Source organism: Myotis myotis, unplaced genomic scaffold (genome assembly GCF_014108235.1).
Source record: "Myotis myotis isolate mMyoMyo1 unplaced genomic scaffold, mMyoMyo1.p scaffold_m19_p_10, whole genome shotgun sequence".
NCBI lineage: Eukaryota > Metazoa > Chordata > Mammalia > Chiroptera > Vespertilionidae > Myotis > Myotis myotis.
Genome location: NW_023416314.1, coordinates 74,118,147 through 74,138,685, shown reverse-complemented (window position 1 = coordinate 74,138,685; position 20,539 = coordinate 74,118,147). Strand labels below are relative to the sequence as shown.

Below are 20,539 nucleotides of genomic sequence, written 5' to 3'. Positions count from 1 at the left end.
GCTCTTGACAGCGACCGTGTTGAGACAAGTTTGGGCGCTGGGATGTGTCGGCGCCTGCGCTCAGGAGCTTTCAGTTTGCTTTGAGTGCCTCTGGGTATTTTTAGAATCTGTAGGGAGAAGTTGAACTGCACAGGGCGACTGCTATGCTACTAATGACACCCTGAGCTTAAAGAAGCAGGATTCACAGGGTTGTTGAAGCTTCGGGTGAGAGAAAGCAACACCTGACTTAAGAATCACACATGCGTGAGGGTGGAAGGAAAAGGGAGGGGAAAGTCCTTGATAAACTAACCTGGAATGAAGTCTGCAGCCTCAGGTGAAAGTCACTTAATTATGAGACTTTTATGAGTTTGTGGTAGCCCTTCCTTCCCTTCCTTCCCTTCCTCCCTCCCTCCCTCCCTCCTTCCCTCCCTCCCTCCCTCCTTCCCTTCCTTCCTTCCTTCCTTCCTTCCTTCCTTCCTTCCTTCCTTCCTTCCTTCCTTCCTTCCTTCATCATTCTTTATTATTCCTTCTTTCTCTTCTTTTCATCTTCCCAGCATCTCCCTGGGGAACCCTGTGAGCCAGACCTAGCCAATCAGACAACCTTTCTACAATGGTCAGACCAAGAGCGAGTGTAATCAAAGTCTGGCTAATGAGACTGTTCATTTCCTGAGGGTATCAGAAAAAAGGCACTTTTTATTGCTGGAATCATTCACTGCGAGGATGCTGTAAGCCTGTGCTGCCACAATCCATCATTGTCTGAAAGGGACAACCTAGGAAAGTGCATCCAAGAGATGGGGAGGGAGACAAGATGTCCGTGATGGTGTCTGTGCCCTTGGTCCTGCTCTGTCTGCATCCCGCTAAATCCCCAGCCACTCCAGTTACCTTAGCCAATAACGTTCCCCCTTCTTTCCCTGTGAGCTGGGGTTCTCCCAAGAGCACCCCAAAGTATCCTAATTCAGAGCTCCTTTCAGAGCAAGTAAACAGTGGAGACAGCGTTCAAAGTCAATTCCATGCACCTACAAAGTCTGCGTTCAACCACTCTGTATTATTTTCTTTCCACTGAATCACCCACGGCTTGATGGACCTTGATTTGCCATTTATCTCACACTGTTTTCCCTCCTGGCCTTGTCAGCCTGTCTACATTTTCACAACCACAGAGTTCCTGCTAAACCCGTTCTGTGTCTTCCTGACTCTCCTGCATTTGATTCTCCACAATCCCACAAGGTGATTCCTCAAGGTGGGCGAGAAGGGGCAATCAGGCCAGCTAACCCTCGGTGAGAGCATGAATCCATTTCTCAGGAAGAAGAATCCTCTATGTCAGAAAAAAAAACAAAAAAGCGTCAGTTTGTTTCTCCTAAAAAGTAGAAGAATCATTCAGTCATGTTTTAGATACTTGAGGTATCACTGTTTCAGTTCTCCAGGAGTGAAAGGAACTGAAACGGTTCTTTTGGACCTCATTCTGAAATCTGATTCTGATTTCCCCACCCAAACACCACAAAGTTAAAAGCCTACAACCACTTTAAAAACTATTAAATATATATGAAAAAAAAAGTATATACAAAGACGTGTGGCTTATGACAATGAAATGGTAAAACTAACCTAAATGTCCAACAATAAGGGATTAGTTAAGTCAGTTGTAAGGTATAGCAATGATTTTAAAATATGCAAACCAATCGAGTCATTCAAGTTATGTCAAGGAAAAATATATTGGGGAGAGGGGAACTAACATAATCCTAAATGAAAATTTCAGACTTTTAAGACACTACATAAACATGCAAATTTAAAGGACATAACATTGTAACAGTCGTGAGATTATGGATGATTTTTGTTTTCCCTGTGCCTTTGGAGTTGAAAGGTTTTTTTGTTGTTGTTTCTTTTGCTTTGAGCAACATTCTCTTTAGGTTGTTATGAAAGAGATATGCCTTAAGCAAAAAGCTGCAAGAATGAGGGAGATGAGGATGCTACTGAGATTATCAGAGAAAAGGAAAGTACAAGCAGAATTTGTGTGGGTGGGAGCCCAGACTCTGGAGTCAACTCTCTGGATTCTAGTCCTTTTATTCATTAACTAAGCAACTAAGCAAGTTACCCACCACCTCTGCATCTCAGTCTCCCATCTAGAAAACATGGATGTTAATAATACCTACCTCTTATGGCCAGAGGGATAGCAAGATCACCAAGAATAACTGGGAGGTTGCCAAGGACTTGTTTTAAAGTGTTTTCAAGTCTGACTGAGAACTCTGACATTTGGGGGGAAAAATAATAATACCTACCTCATTGGGTTGTTCTGAAGGTCATGTGAACTAATATGTATAACGCATTTAAAACAATGCCTGGCATAGAGTATGTTCTATGTAAGTTGTTGTTAGCATTCCAGTATAAACCACTCCAGGGCAACCACTCATTCATCTCCACATTTCCAGCCCGTATCACAGGGTCTGGCACACCTGGCGCTTGATCAATGTCTGCTGAGTGGTTCCCAGGAGGATTCCAGAGTGCGGTGAGAATGTTTCAAGGAGTGGCCACCATGATACCATCTCACTCATGACATGAACTGCACGATCCATGGACGTCTCCCTCCAGACCCTGTCGATAGGGCTCCTGGGTGCTGAAGGGACAGCATTTGTTCTAGGGGGGCTGTTGAGAGCACCAAGGGTTAATAGGATAAAGGCAACAGTTGAGACACTATTGCCATCTCCCTTCTCTGTCCTAGTCAGAACTTTTTTGGTTGATTGAAAGAGAAACGCACTCACACACATGCTAACAAAAAAGGAGAGGATGATATTGCTAGGTATAGATATCTCATGGAGTCCAAGCACAAGACACAAAATAATAATAGAAGCTTGTCAAATGCAATTCAGACCACTGGTTGGAAGACTACGCAACAAAATTGGTTAGAGCTGGGAAAGATCTTTTGAAATAATACCGTAATACTATAAACATTTTAACCGAAAATGTATAAAAACGTTCATTTGCCAAACTCTGGATGACCTCAGATCTCTCATGGAATATGGAAGATGACTGTTCACATCCATGTAGCTTGTCTCAGTCCTGACCTCATCCTTAGAATCCCACGAGTCTTTGAAAAGTAATATACATATAAGTGAATATGACCCTCCTCGAATAAGAAAGACCAACCCAGAGGCCATCTGCACAGCATATGCCCATAATTTAAAATGATATGTACACATTAGGTCCGAGGATCCTAAATGAGTCAGTCCCAGGCAGTTTCAGCTTTAGGCCCAGGGCATTGCGGAATATCAGTTCATCGTGGCAGCTTACTCATTTGCCGAGTTACCTACCCACCTGGCACCGTGGCATGCTCATTAGAGTCCCAATTTCCAAATCTTCCGAACACTGACTAGCTTTGGGGGAGAAAAATACCATCACAAAAGTCTGGCCACGTATCTGCTTGTGCTTTGGTCAATTAAACAAAGAACTGAGAGCTTGAATTATCGAATTTGGGAGAAGAAAGGGATTGTAGAATCCCAATCATCGACCTCATACCTTACATATGGAAAATAACAAAGCCGAAAGAGGTCAAGGTGATGTGCCAAGGTTAGGAAGCCTATAGTCACAGAGTCTGAGGGCAGTAAGGTTTTCCCTACACTACTGTGTACCTAATGGGTCACCACCTGCCTAAGTATGGCACAATTCACAGAGAGGCACTTGCATCAATTTCCCAGAGCTATGTGGTTTATAGGAAGATAAACTAAAGAAGTATGTTAAAAATGTACCCACATGCTGAATGACTGACAAGATCATTTTACAGGTGGGCCTCAGCGTGAACTGACCAAAGAGCGACACAGAAATCTCCAAACATAAAAGCTCTCTCCTAGCGTTTCTTCTAAGCTGTAACTTAAGAAGTCCAGTAACTCTCCCAGCTCAAGCCATGCTGACCCTCCTCTTTACGAATCAGGCAAATGGACAGCTTTCTCAGTGTACAGAGTGGGTAACAGGTGCTGAGAGCCTCCAGGAACCCGTCAAGTGCATGACAAGCGCATCATAGATGGTTTCTTACTTCATCCTCATCACGACTTTACAAGAAAAATAGTTTCTCCTTTTTTTCAGATGAGCCAGCAGAGACTCAGAAAGGTCAGGCAATTGCTGTGAAGCCACACGGCTAGCCTATTTGGTTCCTAGAGCCTCAAGGTTGTGCAGCGCTTCTCCTCCCACTCTCCCCAGGCAGGAGGGCATGGTTGGCGGTAAAGTGATCTTTCCAGAGCACCTTAAAGATATACTGCTTGGGTCACGGGAGTGATCTCAGAGCACTAACTCACAATGTGCCAAGCCAGCCCATCTGCTCTCCTGACTTGATCTTTCCCCAAGGGTTGTGTTTTCCTTCAAAGACACAGAGCTTAGTTTCATTTCTCTCTGGTTCCCTAGATTCGCCTCAGCATCTTCTCACCAACCTATATAGTGAAGTTGTAAAATCTTGGCCATCCAGGAATTAGTCTCATCAGAAGTGGAAGAATTTAGACAGAGGGAACAGAAAACAAGAAGCAAAATCAGCCTTGAAAAATTTCATTCCCTGGCCCTTAAGCATGCTCCTTGCTTGCTTTTCTTTCACAGCGGGAGGTTTTCCTCTTCAATGGAATAACTAGATTCTCAGGCCCATCGTGCCTTCTCTCATCCCTCACTCTTTTACTGGGTCAGAAAAAGAACATGTCTCTTCAAATGGGTATATTTTCTAGATACCTTCAGACATGACACCCTCAGATAGCATTGCAATGAAATTCAGGGATGTTAATGTAAACCAACACTGAGGACAAGATGTATGTTACTACTTGGGTGGCTATGTTAAGCATTTTCTTTTAAAAGAGAGCAAAAGGAAGCAATTTTTGTTTTGAAAAAACAAAAACAAAAAACCAGCTTTAAAAGGTTGTATTTTGGATATCCTAACAGACTTCAGGATATTGGACAATAGAGAAATACTGATACAAATGGCCTAGGTATAAACTGTTTACATTGGAATAGCTAACGGACTAAGGGCTTACTGTGTGCCAGACTTCTCCATACACTTTCCTGTGCATTTATTTTTATTTTATTTCATTTTTAAAGTAGATGTAATTTTTTTAATTGATTCTAGAGAAAGTGAGGATAAGAGGGAAAGGAAGAAAGAGGGAGAAACATCGAGGTGAGAAACATCGACCGGTTGCCTTCGCACGGGCCCTGGCTGGGGATTAAATCCACAACCAGGGTATATGCCCTGACCAGGAATCAAACCTGCCACCCTTTGGTGTACAGGAATAACTTCCAACCAACTGAGCCACACCGGCCAGGAATCCCTGCATTTTTTCTCCCAACTACCCCTAAAATATTTGGTTCTATTATTGAACCATTTTACATATGTGGAAACTGAGGCTCTCTTAAAGTTAACTTGTCTGAGAAGCCACTCATGGGTAACATGCAGGGCTTCTTACTTTTACATAAAAAGGAGGGCAGCCATTTATAGCTCAATAAGTTGCAAACATGCCCTCTCTGACTTTCTCATCTGGCCCCTCTCACTCTCTCATGGACTTGGTATATGAATTTATTTCTGGTCCACAAGCTGCTGGAGGTGGCTGTCTGCGTTTGTGGGAAGGCTATCTGAGCAGGAATGGGCCAAATTTTTCTGGAAATAAAAGAAAGTGCCAATTTAAGCATCCTGCTTCTGGTAAAGTGATTCAGAGAGAGGCCCAGCCTTTTACACAATTCTGAAATGCCAGGAAAATAGGGTCTTTGGCCGCTGAAGAGGATCCCATGCAAATGGCAGCTCCTTCAGGTCTTTCCCAAGGATGGGATGAGCAGGCCAGCACATCTCCCACCTTCTCAGCACTGTGACCACACTTGCTATTAGAGTCACATTACCTTCCCCCGAGGACAATGGGTGTGTTTACTGACCATGTCCTGGACAAAGCTCAGGAATAATTCCCTTCTGGATAACTGTCAGAAGAGTGCTGGCTGCCATGGCAACAACTATAAAAGTCTTTATTTGTTTGTTTGTATGAAGTGTCCAAAAATGTGGCTATTTTTTGTGTGACTGGAATTCCTGACAGAAACTCTGTATGTGTGAGCGTGAGATACGAATGGGTGGAGAAAAGATACCTTTAAGATGCAGTCTGTAAGTCATTAAATATCAGGACATGAAAATAAGGGAAACAAAATATATCCCTTGGCTTCACACTGCACCCTTCTGGAAGGAGGAGGAAGTGAAAAAATACACCATTTCTATACTCCACTTGCTATATTATTATGAAAACTGATTCATATAAAAATTCACATATAAAAGCATTTTTCCAGGCTTATGCCTTTTTTTTATCTTAACATGTATTTCCCCAACTAATCTTTGCCACAACTTATGAGGCTAAGATTATTATCCCCATTTTACAGATGAGTAAGTTGAGTTCGAGGGGTGATGGCCTGAGTCCCATAGCCTAAAAGTGGTGCAGATTTATACCCAAGTCAGCCTGAATCTGTTATTTCTACTTATCAATCCTTGGGGGAAGGAAAAAAACTGAATCCAATTAGGGGGTGAGGTTACCCAGAATTGACTTCAGGAAATGGGCCTTCCCCTCTGCATTGTGAGCTGTTCGAGCCCAGAGCCTGAAAAAAAAACCAACGCCTTTGTTTTGGGGTGCTCAGAAAAATTGGTGGAGGAAACTCAAGAAGAGAATGAGACAGTTTAAAGCAATATCTCTAACTTTCATTTCATATAGTCAAAAATTCCAAGCAGCGAACGACTCACGGGGTGAGTCGACCCAGGTTCCCTCTCCCGTGCACAGGTGGAGCCCCAGCACGTGGGCTGGGGAATAAACTGTCCTCCAGCCGGGCTCTCCGCCTTCCCCGTTCGCATCCCAAACCACTGCTGAGGTCGGGTCTCGGTTTCACATGTCACCGCACCGTCTCAGCGTGTTCTCTGTGAAATGCAGATTCTCTGCGACCAAGTAGGGAGAAAGTAAAGTTTAAAGTTGGAAATGTTGATGTGTGTTTTTTAAATGGTCGGCATGACATTTAGTAACTGGTTCGGCTGGTTTCAGACATTCATTCCTTTGATCAGCAGAGGGCTTTGACACAGCCCGGTGCAGCCTAGGAAAGAAGCTAAACATCTCAGCGTGATTTCAAAAACAAAACAAAAAACTTGACCTCCATATTGGAAACAGCGAATTTCAAACATGTTCGACAATAATCCACAGGAAGAAATGGCTTATGTTTCTCATCATGACCCAGCACACGCACACATATGCACACAAACACACGCACGTATGCACACACAAAACTGCAGGAACAACTGACATCCTTTGTCTGTGCAATGTACTCTGATAGTTTCTATTCTCCTGCGCTTCATTTTTTAAATGTGACTTTTTCTACTAAATAGATTTCTTGACCCGCTAACTGCTTATGGCCTGCAGTTTAAGAAGCACTGTCCGAAGCCGTGTCACTCAGTACTGTGACTGAGCACTTGAGATGTGACTCGTATGAAATGAGCAGTGCCATAAGTTTAAAAGACACAGCTGATTTTTAAAAATAGTACCAAATATTAAAGCAAAATACCTCATTAATGATTTTTCACATTGATTACATGCTGAAACAATAATGGTTTGTATAATTTGAAGTAAAAATAAAACCTATTATTAAAACTAATTTCCCCTGTTTCTCTTTACTTTTTTTCCTGTGGCTACAAGCAAATTTAATATTACTGACATGGCTCACATTACATTTCTAGTGGACAGTACTGACCTAGAGCAGGGTCAGCAAGCTACGGACCCAGGGTCAAACCCATCTTGTCATCTGTTTTTGTAAATAAACTCCTTTTGGAACATATGCACACTCCCTCACTTACATATTGTTGAGTAGTTGCAACAGAGACTGTACAGCCTGCAAAGCCATCCAGCTCTTTGCAGAAAAAGTTTGCTGATACCCAACAGTATTAGGTGCTATTAACTGCCAGCCATGGTTCCAGGTCATTTCTATATCTTACTTGACTCGATACGGACAACCATCCTGCAAGAGGAGTTTTATTACTGAATTGATAAATGAGGCTTTGAGCGATTCAGTAATTGCCCCAAGGTTACCCAGCTGGGCAGCAAGGACCAGAGCTGGGACCTGAACCTGTACCAGTCTGATGACAAAGCCATTTCTCCTTTGAATGCCCCTGCCCCAAACAACCCCTTGCTACCTATAGAGCTAAATCCCGCCTGTGGCCTGGAGAACCAGCCAGCCCATCTGGCTGCCAATCAGTCCACAAGGAAATGGTATGAAAAGGAGGCCTGTCCTCAGGGAATGTAAGGGTTATAGCTGCTCTTTCAGTTTTGTGAAGAGTGACCTGCCTTCTACCCTCCAGAAAATTAAACTGCTCAGATGCTGCTCTCGGAGTGGCCAATATGTGATCATTCTAAACCTCTCCTCTTCAATTGGGAATGTGCAATGCGATGCCTTATTTTTGCATTTTCAACCCCAGTAACTTAGGGCTTCAAACCTCAGAGTTGATAGTGCCAGATATCCAAAGTCACTTTGGGGAAAAACTAAGTGGGGATGTCTAAAAAAAAGTTTGCTGGGGCTATTGTTAAGTGAACAAAGTGAATAAAATCGTTTTAAGAGTAATACCCTACTTTGGCAAATAAATAAGAATCGCTTATAACTGTCCTATTTTGAGTGTGTGTGTGTGTGTGTGTGTGTGTGTGTGTGTGTGTGTGTGCGCGCGTGCCTGTGTATGTTGAATACTACTCTCAAGGGGTATGTAAAATTTGTTTTGCCTTTTATGTACTTTTAAATGTTTGTCACAATAAAGAATGTATTGGTGGCCAATGTTTTCCTTTTTTGGTTGAAGAATCCATGCACATTTTGTTTTGTTTTTTAAGGGCACTGCCAGCCTTCCACTGATTGCCACACCGGAAGGCACAGAGAATGTGAAACCAGGCAAGTACAAAGGAAACCCAGGATTTTTCAGGCTCAGTGGGGAAGCCCAAGGGGACCTCCAGCCATCTTTGAGGAAAAGTGGAGCTGCAGCGCCCCCCTGTGTCCAGGGCCCTGGGTGCAGGAAGCCTGCCTCAGCTGCTTTGGGGCAGGATTCCCAGGGCCAAAGGGTGTGTATGCTTATTGAGTTTGTTATTCCTGCTTCTTAGACTTGCCAGGCCAGACCTGAAGAGAAAGCTCACACTCCCAACCTTCTGGCTGCCAAATACAGGCTTGCAGGGTTCCCAGACTCTTTCCAGTGGCAGCAGAGGGGGTCGGGGAAGACACTAGACGGGGTGCTCTGAGTCCTGAACAGCAGCTGTCTTCCTTCCTGGTTCCACAGCGGCTAGCTGCCCTTGGAGGAGGAGGATGCATAAGTGTAGCAATAATACACTTTGAAGGTGTTCTACATCTTAAATGCTCAGTTTCAGGCGTTCCAGAGGGAATGCAAACACAATGGAACTACGTTTTAAAACAGCCACCTGCTTCTGAGCACCTGTGTCTCCCAGCACTGGTCAAATGACAGGTGACCTTCCTTACTGCCCTGCAAAGCAGATGCTATTTTCTCTACTTCATAATAGAGACAGAGGAGGAACCTGGAACTCCCAAAAGCCAAGGCACTCTTCCGGAAAGTAGCTGGTCCTAGATTTAAGCATCTCTAGCCCCTTCTTGGTGCCAAGCATCCTGTGAAAAGGTCTTGGCCAGGGCTTAGGGACAGCGGGTTGCAGAAGACCAAGGTGCATTGTCTCCAGGCACTGGACTTCCGGGGTCCACGAGATGCTATGTGTGACTCTCAGAGGGCCCGTCACTCCACGGGTACCTGTTAAACCAGTGAATGACACCACAGTTCACTGCAGCTTCAGCTGGGGGTCATGTGATATTCCGGGAGGCCCTCTGATTCCTAAAGCTGCCACGTTGAAGAGCCCAGCCCCTGATCTGGCCTCTGCCCCATTGCTAATACAAAGTCCCTTCCCTGGCCCCTTCAAAGACACATGGCTGTAGGCGACCCACAGCCCATGCTTCTATTCTTTCTGCTGCCTTATTGTCCTGAGCGAAGATGGCAAAAATAATTCCAAAACTGGTGTTCGCTGCTAAGTCTTTCATATAATTAGGATTTGGTCACCAGAAAGAGGCAGTCAGACAAAATGCATGGGCATGTCATACATGTGAAAAAAGTCACCAACCACTTTTCCATTGAGTTTTGAGCATTCCCTTCAGTGATTTGTGAGCAGCCCAGGGCCCAAAATAACCAAATAAAAATCATCATACGTATGAATAAAACATGCACCTTAACATGGCTTGGGGACATTATAGAGGTTTGTTTGCCTAAAATGTTCCACTTTTAAAAGCTGGGAGAGAATAGAGACTCCTTTTTATTAGCGTGTGTTTCTTTCACACATTTCCTCTTCCTCCCCGTGGCTTTCTTCTCCTGGGAATGGCTAACGAGGTCCCATGGCCCTTGAGACTCTTTTGTAACCATGACTGAGCATTCTTGGTCTCTTGTAAAAAAAGAAGACTTCTTTGTTCAATGGAGCCCTCCCTCCTTCCCTCTACAATTTGCAAAGCTTACTTCCCTTCTATCATCAATTCCTGTCCCGGCCCCTGAATAAACCCGAACCTTCATCCCAGGGTCTCTGTCTTAAAGAAAGCCCCCTGCATGGGATCCTGCCCCCGACACCCAGCTGCAGGCAGCGGTGGTGCCCTGATTTGTTGGGGGTGTCACAAGAAGACCTGAGATCCACTGCTGCCCCAGGACTCGCCCTCAGCTAGGTGTGAGGGATCAGACTCACATCAGCTGGGTCCCCAAAGCCTCCACCGGACACCGCAGCCACTGACTCACTGCTCTCACCTCCATGGCGACCCTACCCTTGGACGGTGGACATGCAGATGGGCAGCCTGTCCCTGCTGGAGGGAAAGGCCACTGTCCAAACGTATGAAAGACAAACTCGTTAATTTAACTCCCTGATTAACAAGAAAAATTCCCTAACTTCAGTCAGGGGAGCATGATCTTTCTGGCCTGTGGAAATGATCGAGTGACTCGGCAGGAAAAGCCAGAGAAGGCCAGCGGGGCCATCCCTTCTCTTCCACACGGTCTCACCCTCAGTTCCTTTTTATCCGCTGCAGGACCAGGGTCCCAAAAGCCTCGAAAGGAATGGAATTCCAGGAAGATTCACACCTGCAGATTTTTATTTAGTTGGTGGGTGTGATTGGGGGCAGGAGGCCTTGGGCTTATGTAGTGGTTCTCAACCTTCTGGCCTTTTTTTTTTTTTTTAATATATTTTTTATTGATTAAGATATTACATATGTGTCCTTGTCCCCACGTTACCCTCTACCCCCCCCCCCACCCCCGCTCATGCCCTCACCCCCCCGTTGTCCATGTCCATTGGTTAGGCCTATATGCTTGCATATAAGTCCTTTGGTTGATCTTTCCCCCTTACCCCCACCCTCCCCTACCTTCCCTCCAAGTCCCGACAGTCCAATCAATGCCTCTCCGTCTCTGGATCAGTCCTTGTTCATCAGCTTATGTTGTTCATTATATTCCACAAATGAGTGAGATCCTGTGGTATTTATCCGCTCTCAAGTTCCATCCATGCTGTGGCAAATGGTAAGAGTTCCTTTTTCTTCTTCCTCTTCTTAAAGAATACCTTTCAGCATTTTATATAATGCTGGTTTGGTGGTGATGAACTCCTTTAGCTTTTTCTTATCCGTGAAGCTCTTTATCTGACCTTCTATTCTGAATGATAGCTTTGCTGGATAAAGTAATCTTGGTTGCAGGTTCTTGCTATTCATCACTTTGAATATTTCTTGCCAGTCTCTTCTGGCCTGCATGGTTTCTGTTGAGAAATCAGCTGACAGTCGTATGGGTACTCCCTTGTAGGTAACTGACTGTCTTTCTCTTGCTGCTTTTAAGATTCTCTCTTTATCTTTTGCTCTTGGCATTTTAATTATGATGTGTCTTGGTGTGGTCCTCCTTGGATTCCTTTTGTTTGGGGTTCTCTGTGCTTCCTGGACTTGTAAGTCCATTTCTTTCACCAGGTAGGGGAAGTTTTCTGTCATTATTTCTTCAAAAAGGTTTTCAATATCTTGCCCTCTCTCTCCTTCTGGTACCCCTATAATTCTGATGTTGGTACGCTTGAAGTTGTCCCAGAGGTTCCTTACACTATCTTCATATTTTTGGAATCTCTTTTCTTTTTTCTTTTTCGGTTGGGTATTTTTTGTTTCTTTGTATTTCAAATCTTTGACTTGATTCTTGGGATCCTCTTTTCTGCTGCTGGATCTCTGTAAATTATTCTTTATTTCAGTCAGTGTATGCTTAATTTCTAGTTGGTCCTTTTTCATGTCCTCCATGGTCTCCCTATACTTATTGAGGGATTCATTAAATTTATCGGCGGTTTCCATAAAATTCTTGAAAAACCTTATAACCGTGGCCTTAAACTCTATATCCAATCGTTTGCTTTCCTCCATTTCTGCCATTTGTGACCTGTTTCTTTGTCTCCGCATTTTGGCAGCTTCCCTGTGTTGATAGAGTGGCCCTGTGCGCCAGGTGTCCTGTAGGGCCCAGTAGCTCAGCCTCCCCAGTTACCTGGGGTGGACACTCTTGGTGCACTCTTGGTGCCTTGGTTGTTGTAGAATCACTGGGAGGAATTGACCTCCAGGCCAGTTGGCTGTGAGAATCAGCTGTGTCTAAAGTGGGAGAACTTCTGTGCTGAAGACACCCTTCTGGGGCAAGACTTGCTTCAGTGGGGCTTTGGTGCTCACTGAGTCTGCTCCCTGAGTGCGTCCCTTATGGATCTGAGGAGTTGCAGTCTGGATGGACCCCCTCTGACCACTGGGTACAGTGGCTCCTGGATCTAAGGAGGTGCTAATTCAGCCTCTGCCTGAGGCCACACAGCAGGAGCCACGAAGAGGCTCAGCTGTGAAGCAAAGCAAGCCGCTGCGGGGCCTTGGGCCTTCTCTTGGAAGTTCCAGGTCTGCCTGGTTCGGCTGCAGTTAGGTACATTCACATGCAAAAGCCTCTGCCGCAGCCTGGGTGGGGCGGGGTCTCAGGGAGTCAGAGGGCGGAGAAAGCGGCCATGGCCGATTCTCCGCCCGGAGTCGCGCGTCTCAGTGTTCCGGTAACGGCTGCAAGCACCTCTGAGGGAAAGCCGCCCTCAAGTTCGCTCGCTGCCGGACAGACCAGCTTCTCCCCGTATGAGACCTGGGTCCCCAGAGACTTCCCGGAACCGGAGTTCAGAGCCGTCGGGAGTTTGTGATTCAAAAAGTCAGCCGCGTCCTCAGGCGCCACCCCCTTTCCTCGCGCGCCGCCGTACCTCTGCACTTCACCTCCGCAGCGCCTCTGGCTCTCAGCGTGCTTTTCTTTCCTTCTAGTTGTGGAATTTACACTCAGCCAGCCTTCCTGTTGTTCTGGATGATGTTTGCTCAGTCCTTTGCGGTAATTTTCAATTGTTGTGTGAGGCAATAATTTCCCGGTGTTTACCTATGCCGCCATCTTAGTTGCTCCCCCCTTCTGGCCCTTTAAATACAGTTCCTCACGTTGTGACCCAACCATAAAATTATTTTTTTTGCTACTTCATAACTGTCATGTTGCTACTGTTATGAATCACCATGTAAATATCTGATATGCAGGATGGTCTTAGGAGACCCCTGTGAAAGGGTCATTCCACCGCCAAAGGGTCGCCACCCACAGGTTGAGAACCGCTGGCTTAGATGCACAATACTGGTCCCATTTCTGTCTCATCCTGAAGCCACTGGGTGTATTATGGCAGCAGGAAGAGGGAGAAAGGACAACGCACAATAAAGCTAAATTTTCTCTGTGTGTGTGTGTGTGTGTGTGTGTGTGTGTGTGGCAGGGAGGTGGAGGATATGGCTGCAGGGCACGCTGCCTTGGAGGAAGACATTTCTCTCCTTGGTAGATAGGTAGGTATGGAGGGTTCACTGGCCCCAAGGACCACTGTTGACCTCCGGAGCTCATGTGTCCCCCACCCCTAACCCCTGTGATAAGTGTGGGCTGTGCCCTGTAGTGACTCAGAGGGTCCCAGAGGCCCAGGAGGAGGGGAGCTCTCAGGGGGTGAGAGCATCCTCCCTGTAGATGCTCTGGCTGTGCCATTTAGTGATTGACTCCGACTTCAGGAACCCCCCACACTGAACAATTACAGGCTTTCCCTGAGCAGGGAGGGCCTTGGGGATGCAAGGACAACACCCAGCTCCCTGTGGGCAGCAGTGGGGGGTTTCCGAATGGGAGACCACCAAGGAGCCCCTTCCCTAAGCATCAGGAGTCACTCTCTCAGGAGACTTCCTGTCAAAAGTTGAAAAAAATTTTCATCTCCGAAGTCCTGAAAATAGTCATTTTTATGCTTATCTCTCTTTTAAATCAGTATTCCCTCTAGTTATTCCTATATCTTCCATTAAAAATGGGACATTCACAACCCCCTCGTGTGCGAGAGGCCCTGGGAATTCGGGGGCAGGGAAGCTAAGGGAAGTCTGGCTTTGCCACCTCAGCCCATCCACCGAGACCGCTGGAGGAAGTGGCATCCTCCAAGGGACAGTCCCAGGGACCCCGTTGGAGCCAGCATCCAGGGAGTAGAGGGAAGAGCCCAGGCCAAGTAGGGGACATGTCTTCTAAAGCAGTGGTTGCCAACAGGTGGTCCATGAGGTCCGAAAGGTTGGCAACCGCTGCTCTAAAGCTCACAGGGAGAAGAAAGGCTCAGACTTTGCCTGAGCCACAGTCTTTGACTTTAGATGGAAGAACCTCCTGGTCTCCTTTCTCCCAGCCTTTAAGACTCACAGAGCATTCTGGGAGATATACAGTGGGGCCTTGACTTACGGGTGTCCCGACTAACGAGTTTTTCGAGATATGAGCCGTCTCTCAGCCGATTTTTTGCTTTGAGTTGCGAGCTAAAATTCGGGTTACAAACCAGCTTCAGATACCCCACCGCTAGTTGGTGCAGCGAACGTCACAGTGAACGCCACAACATCAAAATTGATTTGACATACGAGTAATTTGAGTTATGAGCTCCGTCATAGAATGAATTAAACTCGTAAGTCAAGGCCCCACTGTAGTGGGTAGCCTTCTGGTCCAGAAGCCCAGGGCAGAACAAGAACTATGCTCTGGCTCAACCTGCTCTGCCTGTGGGCCTCGGGATAGTGAGGGGGCTGGGCCAAACGGCCTGGAACATCATGAGTCCATGGTGACAACAAGCAGACACAGCTTATTATCCTTACCATGACCCAGAAGCCTAGTCCGGATTCATTTCAACTTTCACGTGCGCTGATGACTCTCCCTTTTAAAGGGGACAGAGCAAAAACATGGTCTGAGTTTGACCAAGGAAACTCAGCCCACACTTGAAGTGCTACCTGTGGTGAGTAGTCTGGTGCCAAGGATCCCAAGCATAAACCACAGTGTGTCAGATAATAAAAGCAATGCCACTGCCTATCTGTCTCAGAGGGGTGATGTGAGTGACTTAATCTTAAGAGAGCTAAATAAAGGCAGTCTTACCCTAAGCACAGAGGGCTTAGCTTCCTACTCGGCTCCGTGGGGCCGCGAAACAGGTGAGATGAGCATATCTTGCATTTTAGAGAGAGCCCATTCAGAGACCCCTGAAGGGGAAGGAAGGGCACCACCCTAGCCCTGCAGAGCCTGCCCGTGGCTGGGTCACGGTCACAGCCCGATTCCAGGAGAAGCTTCATCTGGGAGAGTTGATTTGCATATCAGCCTGCACGGTATTGTACTTAAAAAACAAACATTTTCAGCCAAAATCTGTTCCTAGCAGCCTGGAAAGAGCAAGCCCATCCACATGGACCTTTAGCAAGTCCTTCATACTCCTTTGTGGCTCTTCCCTCTGCTTCCTGAATCACTGGAACTACATCTTCCCATGTAGTTCACCTTCATCCTTAAGGTCAAGAGTTGACCTTTTGCAGACACTTAGCCCCTGACAGACATCTCCTACAGCACCTGGGAAGCGAAGTAAAGCAACCACCTTGAGCTTCACCTACCCAGATAATGAAGCCGATCTGAATGATGGCTTCCAGAGCTTGTGGGTTGGCGAGCATATCGAAGGGTTGGGAAAGCACTGTGCCCCTTTCCCCACACCTTGCCCTATGCATCTCTTCCATTTGGCTGTTCTTGAGTTGTATCTTTTAGAATAAACAGGAAAACAATAGGAAAGTGGTTCCCTGACTTCTATGAATTGGTCTAGTAAATTTTCACACCAGAGGAGGGAATTGTGGGAACCCACTGGATTTATAGCCTGTCAACCAAGAGTACAACCTGGGCTTGTGACTGGCATCCGAAATGGGGGCAGTCTCCTGGGACCGAGCCCTTAATTTATGGGATCTGACGCTAACTCCGGGTTGACTGTGTCAGTATTGAATTGAATTGCAGGACACCAAGTGGTGTCAGAGAGCTGGAGACATAGTGCCCCCAAAAACACCATTCGAGTAAGACACGTAGGAAGTAAAAATAGTTCAAGGGTTAAAAGCACATAAGAGAAAAATCTAACAAACCTTTGCTAGTGCAAATACACCACCCATAAGATCAAAGAAGTCCAGGACTTATTTTCTAATCTTATCACCTGTGGCTCTATGAGAATTAGCAAACATACTTGTTCGTATGCAGCAAGTGTTAGCAACCTAATTTGCAAAGCCAGGAGACTGATGGATCACCCAATCTAAGTTCAGCGGGCTGAAAGTAATACAGTCATGCTATTCCGAGAAGAAGAATGACAGTCATCAGTACAGGGTGTCCTCCATCTCGCAGCACTGTGCTCAGTGAGTCACACAGTCCTGCCTTAATCCTTTCCAAAACCCTATCCAGTGGGGCTATTGTCCCTTTTTAATACATAAACAAACTAAGTCTCAGAGAGACTAATCAACTTCCTTGAAGTTATATTGCTAGTCAGTGAAGGAACAGGACATTTTGTTTAGGTCTTTCTCAATATGAATACATTCTTTTAACCGCCGCGTAACACTGGCTCCCAGAAGCTGTTTTATGCAAAGTACTATATCTCCTTATTGAAATATTCTAGTGCACTGTAAGAGATCAGATATCCTCAAGGTTATCATCTTTATCCTGGTCACTGTCGTCATTAATAGTATTTCAGCCCTGCTAGTGTTGCTCAGTGGTTGAACGTTGACCCATGAACCTGGAGGTCACGGTTCGAGTCCCAGTCAGGGGCACATGCCTGGGTTTTGGGCTTGATCACCAGTAGGGTGTGTGCAGGAGGCAGCCGCTCAATGATTCTCTCTCATCACTGATATTTCTATCCCCCTCTCCCTCTCCCTTCCTCTCTCTCTGAAATCAATAAAAACGTATTTTTTAAAAATAGTTACTTTATACAGGCCTGCAGAGCTGTGGCTTCCCTGAAGGACTAGCCACATAATTCGTGGGGCCCAGTGCAAAAGAAGAACACAAGGTCCCTTTTTCTTAAGAATTTCAAGATGGCAACTGCAAAGCATTAAACCAAGGACAGGACCGGTCTGAGCTCAGGACCCTGAAGCCGACCATGTTTCCCTGTTTTCCTACATTTCTACTCAAATAATCTAAGATTCTCTTGAAGGGAGGAATCAGAAATTCCTGTGCTAAATAATTCATCCAGTGAGCTTTTTGACTGCTTCCATGTATTTATTCAACAAATGCCTGTGGTAATAGGACATGAGAAACTCAGAGGTTAGACACAAATTGTCCTTTCTGCTCCTTAAAATCATGGGACCATCTTCATTGCACTGGCTGGCCTCAGCAGTCAGCTTCTAGGGGAAGCGATAAAGTCCTCTTTAGACCAACGTATGGGCACACGGGTACGTCCCTGACTCCTCTAGGGCTGCCTTCTGAGGGAGCGGACCTGTAACAAAAACACGGCATTTTCACGCCTATTTTAATTGTGTCGCCTGCTTCCAATGGGGTTGGAACACAAGCTAGATTTCTGGGGTGGTTGGTTAGTCGCTTTGAAAAGAGAAATATCTGTTTTCATGCTTCCTTTCTCGTATTGCTTATTCTGGGGCCTTTCCAACCCTTTCAAAATGTACTTTGCAATCCCTCAAGTGTCTTTTTCTCCCTCTTCAAAGGCCCCTCTTCTTCCCCACGGTTACCCCTTCACCTTCAAAAGTCTGTCAATAACCCAGGCAAAACCAGGCTGGACATACCCGAGCTCAGGAACCAGCAAATCTTGTTTGAACCCCGCTGATGACTCTCAAGGAGAAGCCAGGAGGAGGACGACAAGGAGCCCAGACCACACTGGTAAATGGCGACCGCTGTCAACTCCACTGCTGCCCAGTTGTCCCGGATGTAGTCTTGGGCTTTAGAGAGCTCTGCTGGTTGATTTAACAACTCCAGGTCACTTGGAATGTAAATAATCGACGTGGTATGGCTTCCCTTCTTAAAAACCAATGCAGCAGCTGCTGCTGGCCTGGGAAAGAGGCAATTCACCTTCTGGCTCTTGCTTCAAAACAGCAGGAAAATCACCATTGCCCGCAGCTGCCGCAGTGAGGCTCCACAGTGCCCCCTTCTGGACAAACTGGTTTGGTCTTGCTGATTGCTGAACAATGATGTGTGGACTACCTGTGGGGAACTGGAGTTTACTTTCCTGGGAACCCATAGAGAGCCTTCCCCGGGAGAGAGTAAGCAAATAGAGTAAAACCACGATCTGTGTATGCTTGGTTCTCCCACCTAACAATGGCTTCTATGTCAAAGGAAACATGAAAACTCAGCCTCTCTCCTTGGACTCTATTTTCACCTAAAAACAAACAGCAGTTTGCATGCCCTGGCTCTGGATCGAGGAGGACCCTAGCACCGGCAGTGAGGATGGTGAGGGTGGTTTCCGGTGAAGACCTTCCTGTAAGGCTCAGGGACGGGTTCCATCAACTAGCCCCTCATCCAATCACAGAGTTCTCACTGAGGGTCAAGAAAGAAGGTGCTGGGCACAGTTTTTATTGCCTTGTCCCACCAGGACACAACAAATACCCCTCAACTTGTCCCGCCGCCAGAAAACTCCAGGAAAGAACTCCACTTCAGGAAGTATCGAAATTCCAAACATGTTCATTTAGGTTACCAGAAAACGCACATACCAGCTACGAGGCATTCTTTCTAGACTCCTGACTCTTTTTTCTTTTTTCTCTCCAACTGCAGTTGACATTCAGTATTATTTTAGTTTCAGGTGTACAGCATAGTGGATAAACACTTACATAATTTATGAAGCGATTCCCCCATTAAGTCTTGCATCCACCTGGCACCATACATAGTTATTGTATTATTAACTAATATTCCCTTACCTGCACTTGACATCTTTGTGACTATTTTGTAACGACCAATTTGTGCTTCTTAATCCCTGTCCCTCTGACGACCATCAGTCTGTTTTCTGTATCTTTGAGCTTGTTTCTGCTTTGTTTCTTCATTTATTTTCTTTTTTAGATTCCACATATAAGTGAATTCAGATGGTATAGGTCCTTTTCTGTCTGACTTATGTCACTTAGCATAATACCCTCTAGGTCCATCCTCAAATGGTAAGTAAGATTTCATTCTTTTCTAAAGACTGGCTCTTATTTTCTAACCACAATAGGAAGCCAGAGAAGAGAATTCTATTGGGGATGGTTAAACATTCAGAATCTCTTCAAAAGTTAAAAAAGCATCCATTTAACAACATCGTTGTCAGCTTCTGGGCACTTATTCTAAATCCGTGTTTCAAGCAGTGTAACTGTTGGGCCATGGATTTTATTCACTGGTGAAATTTAAATATCATCTTTGACTTGAGAAATCCTTTGTGTCTGAATATCAAATGCATGCTAGCTTCTCCTTGCTTTCCTTCATAAGAAGCAAGGAAAAGGAATAGAAAGACATCCTGAGAGGAGGCAGGAAGTCCTGGGAAAGATGGGGCATGGGGAGTGGGCTCAATGTCTCATCTGATTCAACTCTCTTACTTTTTAAAATAACAGCAGCTCTAGGAGTTTGTCATCTTTCCCAGACAGCAGCATGGGAGCACGATTGACTATGACAAATACATTTTTGGCTTCACAAGATCAGTTGCTCTCCAACTAATTATTCTTGTAACCTATCTGAATCCTATCAACCCTTAGCAGTCAAAGCCTGGTTACTGACTCGTGGGCCAAGAAGTTCTTCTGACCAGAACCTTAAAAAGAGGATGTGTCCCAATAAGCAAAAGGTCATGAATTCTCAAGTTTGGCCCTCTCATCCCTTAAAATCATCCCCTTCTGCCCTCTATGCCCTTAGCGTCTCTTTCCCAAGGTAGACAATTGAATTACACTAACACACAATTGTAATAATGATAATAAGTTGGGGCACCAAGGAATTAATGTAGTCCTGATCCTCAGAGAGATACGAGGATGTGAGCAGACAGACAAGAAAACACTCAGCACTCGTTATAATGAAATGTTCTAACAGAGGTCTGAACAAAGTGCCATGGGACAAGGTCGTTGGAAGAGGCCCAGCTCAAAAGTCACCTCTTCTGAGCGCTTTCTGCATGTAACCCAGGCTGAGTATTCAATCAGGAAGCTTATTGAGTGCTTGGTGCCCGTGTCCAAGGGGATGCAATGATGAACCAACCAGCCCTCAGAGTGCTTACATTCCTGAGGCCGGTCGATACCAACATGAAGATAAACAAATAAAATATTTAAAAATTCT

General features: G+C 45.6%; 1 protein-coding gene across 2 annotated transcripts in view; it reads right to left on the bottom strand.

The window, feature by feature from the left end:
• The window catches only part of SLC1A2 (solute carrier family 1 member 2), a 131,156-nt gene that overhangs the window by 97,430 nt on the left and 13,187 nt on the right, over window positions 1-20,539 (bottom strand). Inside the window, exon 1 of one of the 2 annotated variants that reach the window (XM_036326191.1) lies at window positions 18,049-18,235. The exons of the other annotated variant lie outside the window; for it this stretch is intronic. The gene's annotated coding sequence lies outside the window, so the exon portion shown is untranslated. Of the gene's footprint in view, window positions 1-18,048; window positions 18,236-20,539 lie in introns of those variants that run through there. 2 annotated transcript variants of the gene reach the window in all.